This window comes from Notamacropus eugenii, chromosome 1 (assembly GCF_028372415.1).
Source record: "Notamacropus eugenii isolate mMacEug1 chromosome 1, mMacEug1.pri_v2, whole genome shotgun sequence".
In the NCBI taxonomy this organism is placed as follows: Eukaryota; Metazoa; Chordata; class Mammalia; order Diprotodontia; family Macropodidae; genus Notamacropus; species Notamacropus eugenii.
Genome location: NC_092872.1, coordinates 113,214,460 through 113,224,266, shown reverse-complemented (window position 1 = coordinate 113,224,266; position 9,807 = coordinate 113,214,460). Strand labels below are relative to the sequence as shown.

At 37.2% G+C, this 9,807-nt stretch overlaps 1 pseudogene; it reads left to right on the top strand.

Moving 5' to 3' along the window:
- Nucleotides 1-284: 284 nt before the first annotated feature.
- Nucleotides 285-872, top strand: LOC140523731 (pre-rRNA-processing protein TSR2 homolog pseudogene; annotated as a pseudogene).
- Nucleotides 873-9,807: the final 8,935 nt, after the last annotated feature.

The following is a 9,807-nucleotide window of genomic DNA, read 5'->3' as shown; positions in this document are numbered from 1 at the left end:
TGAAGGTTAAATTGGAGCAGGGGAAAAGGAGAAGGAGTTGGTAAGAAGCCCTAGTAGCAGCTATTTTAGTAACCCGGGGCCTATACTTGTTCAGTCATTAAGTCTTGTCTGATCCTGTGGACTTTTATCTACGGGGTTTTCTTAGCAAACATACTATAGTACTTACCATTTCTTTCTCCATTGTGCTTCCGTCTTCTTCTTCTTTTTTTTTTTTTTTTTTTTTACAAGATGAGGAACTGAGGGCCAAGGTGGATCTTTTGGGCCTGCCGGCAGCAGGGTCACACATGGCGGTGTCTGCAGAGCAGGCCTGGGCCTTGTTTGGCGCAGGTGTTCAGGTGGTGCTGGAGGCCTGGCCAGCGCTGCAGATCGTGGCGCAGAACAGCTTCGGGGGAGCCCACACCCACGAGAAGGTCCTGTGGTTCCAGGGAGCAGTCTGGGACTATTAACTCCAGAACAATGACTTGGAGCAAGATGAGGTGGAGGACTTCCTGCCTGACATCATGAGCACTGAATTTGATATCCTGGTAGAAGATGGAAGCCTGCCCCAGGTAAGCCAGCAGCTCCAGACAATGTTCAGATACTGCCAGAGTGGTGAGGAACCCTTGCTGAGAGAGTACATCACTCAGATGGGCCAGAAGCAGATGAATGTCAGAGCCATGGAGATTCAGACAGTCGACCAGACCAATGACGCCTCAGACCAGGAGAAAGAAATAGATGGAGGAGCTGAGGAAATGGAGGTGACTGATAACAGGGAGACCCCTGTTCTACCCTGTGGTGCCCAGACTGGTCTGTCATCTGCCACTAGCCTGGCCTCCTTTGGGCACGAAGATGTAGAAGATGGCTGGATTGTCATCCAGAAGAAAAAGAAGTGAGAGCCTGGCCCATCCCTAGTGGCCTGGCCTGGGCCTTCCAGGTATGCCACTGGAGCATCTCCTGAGCCCTTACTTCAGCCCATGACATCCCTTGTACAGCTATGAAACTGGCCTAGAGCACCAAAAGGGGCCCCAGTCCATGTGGAGTCTGTACCTGACAGCATTTGGTGCCTGGCTTTGATATTTACCAGTGTCCTGTGACCTTCGGGAAGTCCCCCAACCTCTTTGGGCCTCTATTTCCTAATTTGTAAAATGCGGACAATAATGGCCTCCCAAAATTGAAGGGTTAGACACAGGATTTAAGGAAGGGATAGGGGAATGGGGACATGAAGACACAAAGCGTGCAAAGTTTTCCCAGTCTTTGTTCACTCCTGCCGCCCTCCTGGACTTTCACCAGGTAGCACCTCCTCAGAATTGGGGACAGCCAGAAAGAGCAGTGTCGTGACAGAACAACAAGCAGGTGTCTCCCCTTACCCCACCTACCTTCTCTTCACTCACGTGGCCTCCAACCTAATCTTGTTCCCTTCCCCTCCCTAATCAGCTCTCACCTCAACTAAAGTACCTTTAAAACTTAAACAAACAAAAAAAAAAGATGAGGAACTGAGGCTTAAATGAAGTTAAGTGACTTACTTAGGATCATATTGCTACTAAGCGTCTGAAGCTGGATTTGAACTCAGATTTTTCCTGACTACAATACTGTTTCTCTGGCTACAAGATGTGAGGGGAAGGAAAAGAATCACTGACAATGTCTTGAATATGGGATACTAGATGAATAGTGTTGCAATGGACATGAAGAAGAATAAGAAGGTTTAATGGGAAGCTATGTCTCATAATGGATAGAGTGGATAGAATTCTTGATCTAGAGTCAGGAAGACCTGAGTTCAAATCCAGCCTCAGACACCTACCCTTGGCAAGTCACTTAACCTTTGTTTGCCTCAGTTTTCTCATCTATAAAATAAGGATAATAATAGTATCTTACCTCCCAGAGTAATACTAATTGTGATGTTCTTAGCACAGTGCCTGAAGCATAGTAAATATATAAATGTTAGCTGCTATTAAGAATGGAGTTCATTTCTAAAGATATATTTCATAATTTATAAAAGCATTCTCACATCAAAAATTTACTCACTATTTGCTTGTTGTGTAATGCCTCTCCCAAAGCCCATTAGTGTGAGACTTTCCCCTCATTGGTAGAGATAAATGTTCTGCCCTTGATCAGATCAACTTTGTTCCACATTCCTTCTGTCTCAATGAGTTGAAGAGAAATTATACATCTGATATCTTCTCCCACTGCCAATTTTACAGCATTTCTGCTTCAGAAGCCTTTCTCATTTTTAATAAGAAGTGTTGCTCTTCCATGTAGTACTTGATGTATGCCAGGTACTCAAAGCTTGGCCCTACACCTTCCAAATGGGGATAATATATAGACGTGAAAAATAAAATTAAGTAGTGATCCCCTCTGATGGCATTCATCTTTGCTGGTTCTGCCCTGGGCGTGGAAAACGTGAGGTCTTGAGAAGAAATCACAGCATTTAGTGACAAACAGAATAGTAAAGAACAAAATGAGGAAAATGGATAAAAAAATTAAGAGTGAACCAAGCCAAAAGTTGATCAAGCATCAAGTCATTACAGCATTGCTTGTGAGCTGTAATAATAACACAGATCATTTTTGACAAGTGGAATGATGTGTGACTTAAATTTACAAACCCCAAGCTCCACAATCTATTCTAAAACAATGGTTGAGGGGGAGTCATGTTAAGAATGCCTTCATTTGTTTAACAACCAGAAGTGTGTTCCATTCTTCAGCGAAACCCTATGGAGGGTTAAAGTGGGTCTGCAGTGCTGAGCAAACAGAGAGCTGCTTACCAGCAGCATCTGCTAGAGACTTAGAAAAGCTGTTTTCTCTTAATAGACACCATTTTCCATTTTTATTTCTTCTAGTGTGTAAACTCTTAAAGAAATGATGCATTGCATGGAAATTCATCGACAACTGAGAGTGCAAATAAGAGAAGGAAAACAAAATCATAAAAGACATTAAAAGGTACATTTCAGAAAGCAAGTTTACTCAGTCTTAGGCAATGAAGCATTCATGTTTTCAATTTTAAAAGAGAAGCAGAAAATATGAAAACAAAGTGATTCCTAGGGAAAAGCTATGCTTAACATGCCTGAGAAAAGTTGTTTATTTTTAAACTTTTACCCTCTTTAGAAGAAAAGAAATAGTTTTGCTCTCAATTTCAGCAGTCTCCAGAGAGTGCCAGCTATGTTAAGGTTGGTGTGTGGGAGGCAAGCATTTGCTAAACTATTTGGGCAAGAAAGTACATCTACTCCAAAGCAGCAGGAAATAAATACTGCATTGGCTATACCATCACTAAAAGTCATACTGCTTTGTTACACTGCAGTCACTCCACAGTGACACACTCAGTGATGACAGTGAACTTTATTTGGAGAAACTTACAGCCAACTTATTAGTATTCCCAGTACCAGCCTTTGGTTTTTGTAAATATGCAGCAATTTGATACTTATATTTAGATCCCAGATTGTGGAGGTGATATTCTGACTTTAAACATGCTGATCTCTAGAACACTCATTTCCCCAATTTCTTTTAGCTGGAGAAATGAGGTTGATAAAACTCCCAAACATTAAAGCCTGTTCTCTTCAACTACACTCTGATGCATAATGATTTTGAATTCATTGATCTCAGCAAGAACCAATCACAAAATGAGGAAAGGTAAAACAGCCTGCTCCTTCAATCATTTTGTCACAGTTTTTCAAGCGCATAGGTGACCTTGCTTTGTTGTACTGAAAGGTATTTTCAAGAGACATGCATTTGTGAGATAAAGTAATACCTAGAATGCACATTCATTTTTAAGCTGGTTTTACTTGTGCTGTGTGTGAATCTATGATCAGGCAGCACAGCAAATCCATATACTGAGTTTTCAAAGAATGTTAGTGCTAGAAGGGATCTCAGTGGTCCCTTAGGATTGTGTTGTCTAATCCCCTCATTATAGTGATAAAAGTACTAAGGTGATTGAAATTAAAGTGTGCATTTAAAAATATAACTCAGAGCACCAGATCACATTTATTAAATGATATTTTCTGAGACCTTAGAGGAAGTATGCTGTTATTTTGAGAGATGCTTATTTTATCTATTAAAGTAATTATTATTTTATACTTTTCTTGAGTTTAAGAAATCCGTTTTGAATCTCTAGGTTTGTACTTTCAGTGGAATAATCTCTAAATTTAGATATGAAGATCTGGACTTGAATGCTACCTTCCCCATTTACTAGTTGTGTGTCCTTCAGTAAATCTCTTTTCACTTTTTCTTCATTTTGTTTTCTGTTAAGTAGGGATAATAATACCTGTTCAGGTTATCTCACAACATTAAATATTGTGAATTTAATATTGTAAATATTAAATGAGATATAATGCATTAAAATATGTTGGACTTGTAATTTCTATGCCAACATAATTTACCACCAATGGCATTGCTTTATTATTGTTAGCATGCTCCACTTGATCCAGTTTAGTCTGGCTCTCTGCTTATCTCACATATTAGTAGTATAAAGTGTCTTGTCTCAAAGAAAAGGAAGTTATTTATTGTGACAGAGCTTTCTCTAATTCAAAGAACTATCTCTTTGCGATAGCAGAGCTGTGCCAAAGGCACTATCACTGTGTCAGATGACAGTGTAGGAGTAAGAAGTTTCAGAGCTTTCAAAATATGGGCAGACTTGACTCTCTAAACATCTAAACTAAACTAAACATTGAAGTACTTAATTGAAAATACTCTTAAGTGTTTCTAGTTGCACCATTTAGGGAAGTCAATCAATTTAGACTTTTTAAAGACGTGCATAGAGAGAGAAGCAAGAGTAGATAACTAAGAAAGGATATGAAATATTAGCAAAGTATTGTTAAAATAATATCAGCAATAAAAATGACATTGCAGTTCTCAGGTACTCTGCCTTAGTCTGAGCATTTCAGGGTGACTGTTCACTTCTTGGTGCCATGTTTGAAGAAGTATTTTGACTAGATGGACGTGTTCAGAAGTGAATGTGAGGATACCAGAAGATAAGAAAGCATAAGGCTTAATTCATGGGATCTGGATTGTTTAGATGGAAAAGAAAAGATTCAAAGGGAAGATAACAGTTAAGTTTTGGGCTTCAAAAAGCTGACATATTAAAAAGGATTAGAATAGCTCTCAGAAGGAAGAACTTAAAAAAATAGGTAAAGATGTCAGAAAAGCAGGCATAGGCTCTATGAAAAGAAAAACTTCCTTATTAGAGTTGTCCAAAATTGGAATTAGCTCCCAAAAATAAGAAAACAGAAATTAAGGAAGGAAGGAAGGAAGAAAGGAAGGAAAGAAAGAAAAAAAAGTTCAAAATCTCATAGCTAGACAAATACATTGTAAAACAACCCTGGAATTCAACATAAGACAGATGATACTAAACTATGTATTAAAAATTGACAAAATTCATTGCCAGCACGTTTTATATCCTACTGCTGGAGTTGTGAATTGGTTCAACTTTTTTGGAAAACAGAAATGGGATTATTCCATATGAAATATTTTGAAAGGTACATACTCTTTGAACATGTGGTCTCACTTCAGTTACACTAATTTAATTTTTTACCTTAAAAAACCTATTGAAAATAAAATATTCCTTGACCTGGTGCAACATTCATTTTACCACCTTTGTACTCATTTGTGTGAATTTTGTTTACTTTAGTAGAATGTATGTTCCTTGAAAGCAGAGACTGTTTCATTTCTTTATTGCTATATTCCTACCCCCAAGGCCTAGTATAGTGCTTAGCACATAACTGATGCTCAATAAATGTTTGTTCAATAGATGAATGCTCTTTCAGAATGGGAGCAGAGGATGTTCTTTGTGTCTTCTTATATTGGGAGAAGCATTAGGGTTCCCCAAAATCGCTCTGTGTTCTTAAGCACCAAGTCAGAGCACCTTCAGCTACCCATGTTTTCTTTAAAGAGCAGTCCTACATATATGTGTGTTTGTATATATACATATATACAAACATATATACATATGTGTGTACATATGTGTATGTGTGTGTATATATTTGTATGCATGTATGTATGTACTCATATGAAAGAAATATGTATTTCTTTCTCTCTTAGATACAGCTTTATTCAGTGGATAGAGGACCTAGGACAAATCACTTGACCTGTCCTATTCTTAGTTTTCTAACCTGCAAATTGGAGCTAAACGTAGCAACTATTTCATATAAATTCTGGGAGAATCAAATGATTATATATATAAAATTACATACATAAAAAACTACAAATCTTAAAGTGCTATAGAAATCAACCTTCATAACTTTATATATGTGAAATATTTCTATTTAGACAGTGAAAAGTTGCTTCAAGGAAGCATCAGCAGGCCTCAGACTAATGTAAATAAAGGAAATTATATGCAAAATATTTTAAAAGTTACTGACTTTTGCCCAACGTGTACATGTAGGCAACTAATTGCTTCATATATATTATGTCTGTTTACAAATTTTAAGATGAATTAAATATAGTTCAAGGATATATATCTATATGTAATATATAAATGTGTGTGTGCATGTCTGTATTGCATCTCATCACTGCAATTTAATTATTCTTTCAAGCAAGCAACTGCCATCTATGATCTCTGGCATTTTTTAACTTAAATTATATATCAAAGTGTTAATTCCCAGGATGACCCTCTGTTACCTGGCATGAGATTCGATTTATATAGTAAAACAGTATTGCAGAATTTGGGAACACTTTAATTACTGCTGTAGCAGTTAGGCCTAAACAACAAAAATTGCAATGAAGACAGCAACAACAGTGACAACAGTTGTTATGTGAAATCTCGCAATTGCAACAATTCCAATCAAAAGTAGTATTATATTTACTATAAAGTAAACAACATATCTCAGTTTTTGTTGGTTGTTATATTATAAAAAGTTTCTGCATAGGTTAAAAAAAACTCATGGTTCCCAAAATCTAATCTATTTGGTATAGATGATTCTTGAAGTTTTCTATAGATAGGAATACTGCACCCTTTCTTGGTTACCCATTGGTGGTGGTGGTGGTGGTGGTGGTGATGGTTGCCTGTCATTCTCGAACAGGACCAAAATTACATCACTATGATAAAGCCAAGTTTCAATGTGTCTGACTGTGACTGATCAGACCAATATGAGCTCAGGAATGCTCTACCATAGATTGGGCACAAATAGTCCATGTGAACATTTGGGGTGGATCCTCTAAATTTATGCAACCTGCATTTCCTTTGAACTGTTTCAATTCTGCTTTGTTCGTAGAGCACAGAACCTTGTCTGAGGTGGGCACACCATGCTGAGGGGTCCTGTGTCAGTTTCTCCCATGTTACACAATCAAACCCATAGTTCTTGAGAGAGACCTTAAGAGTGTCTTTTTATGGCTTGTATGACTTCTTCTGACTACCATGTGATTGACTGACCTGTGTGAGTTTTCCATAAAATAGTCTTTTTGGCAAGTATATGTTTTGCATTTGAACAATGTGACTAGCCCATCAGAATTGCTCTCTGAAGCATAGTTTGAATGCTTGGCAGTTTAACTGCAGTAAGGATGTCAGTGTCTGGTATCTTATATTGCCAAGGAATCTTCAGAATCTTCCTAAGACAATTCAAATGGAAGCCATTCAGTTTCCTGGCGTGGTGTTGGTAGACTGACTATGTTACACGAGCATACCACAATGAGGCAAGCACAACAGCTCTGTAGACCTTCAGTCTGTTAGTCAAATACTTTTCTTCAGAGCCTCCCAGTCACAGAGCTATCCCTGGAAATGTATGCATCAACCTCATTATCAATATGTACATCCCTGGAAAGTACATTACCAAGGAAAGTGAACTTATCCACAGCATTCAAAACTTCTCCATTTGTTGTAACCAATGGTTCCACGTATGGATGGTGTGGTGGTGGCTGATGGAACACCTGTGTTTTCTGGGTGCTAATTATTAGACTAAAATTAACACAAGCAACAGAGAATTGATTCATACTTTGTTGCATCTCAGCTTCAGAGTCTTCATTGATTCCACAATTATCTGCAAATAGAAAATCATACACCAACACTCCCTCCACTTTGGTCTTGGTTTGTAGTCTTGTATATAAGAATAAAACCTAAAAGTCAGTGGGTTGTCAGTGGGTTCTTCTTTTTGTGCTATGTCTTCAGTATATAGGGAGCTCTTGATGTGAAAAATCTGATCCGCTAGTATAACTTTTAAAACAAAAAGCTTTATTGATGTGTTTTGTTTTTGCATTACATACATTTGTAGATGTATGTCAAGTCAAGTGCAGTCAAGTAAAACTAATAATTCAGTGACCTCATATGAAAGTCCCTGCAAGAGTTCACAACTGAAGTTTCACCACTCTATTGTTTTAAATTAATAAAAATCTTTCTCCCTCCCACCTACCTTCCACTCCACTGAGAAAAAAGTAAATAAAAACCATTTTCTCTTAACAAATAGCAGCAGTCAAATGTAACACATTCTCTTAATGACTGTATACTAATATACATGCATATAGTTGCTAGATACATAGATGATACGCATGGATATGTATTTATATAATTTAAATTTATACTTCCTTTTTAATGTTCATAAATTTCATTCTGCATCCTGAATCTGTCACATTACTTTTCATCATTGATCCTCCAGGAGAGAAGCATCAAACTCAACATTCTCAGAAAAATCCTCAATGGCAGCCTGAACCAAATTAAAATGTAATTAGAAAATGTTGAAACAAAATAAATAAAAATACAGTAAAACATAAATGATGTCTCTAAGTTAATTGTTATCTGAGTTTGGTGCAAGTGTGTTGTTATCTTATGTTCTCCTAGTTCTGCTCATTACATTCTTCATCCATTTATGAAAACCCTAAAAACTGTTTCTTTTAATAATATTGATATTAGAGCATGATTACCAGTGTTATCTGCAACTCATCTGTAATGTATAGCCTTAGAAAGTAGCCAGTGGCTACCTAAGAGGTTAAAGTGGCCCATGGTCCCCTAGTGATTGTCAAAATCAGCTTTTCAACTTGCATCTTCCAACATACATCTGAATCTAACTTTTTTCTCATGCTACCTCTCAGCTTCTTCCTTATATCCAAACTAAAATATTTACACTTTAAATTTATGTCCTTTTCCTTTTTCTGTGGACCAAGAAAAGTCACTAACCAGCTACCCTTTCATTGACTGCAGACATTTACCAAATCACAGCTTAGAATTTCTCAGATCAGATACATGTACTTCATTATTTCATTTAAGGTACAATTCAAAGAGAGAACTTTCTACAAATGTAAAGGAACATGGCGGGGGGGGGGGGAGCATAATAAACAATTACAGCCTTAGCACTATAAGAGCTACAAGAATTCTAAATCTTTTTACTTGTCCCTCATATTTCCCCAATTTTCTTTATTTCTCCTTAAAAACCAGAAAATTGCTTTCAACATAAGCCAATACATTGAAGTTTCCTTCAAAATTCTGAAGACATGAATCCCAAGTATCTCTAAACTTGACAAAATGTATATTACTATGCCTGAAGCACTTACCCTTAGATTCCAGATCATCAGTAGAGGACAATGATTTTCATAAAAGTTACATCGAAGAAGAATAACACATCATTTTTACTCAAATCTCATTCCTTTGGTTTGCTTCCTGTCTCCCTCTTTCCATTATTATCAATCTACAACAAAATATATTTTCATAATGCAGCCAGATTCTTCCTCTCAATAACTATTGATTGCTATTCTGCTCTTTCTTTTCTGTGCAAATCAGTCAAAATTTTCTTTTTCCAGAAAAGACTATAAAATGTTGCCTTAATGCTCCAACTGATTTAAATTTTACCCTGTTGCCAAGGGAAAGTATGTTGCATTTCATGACCAGTCTTATGGTCTGTGTTTAGTGGCTCTAGCCAT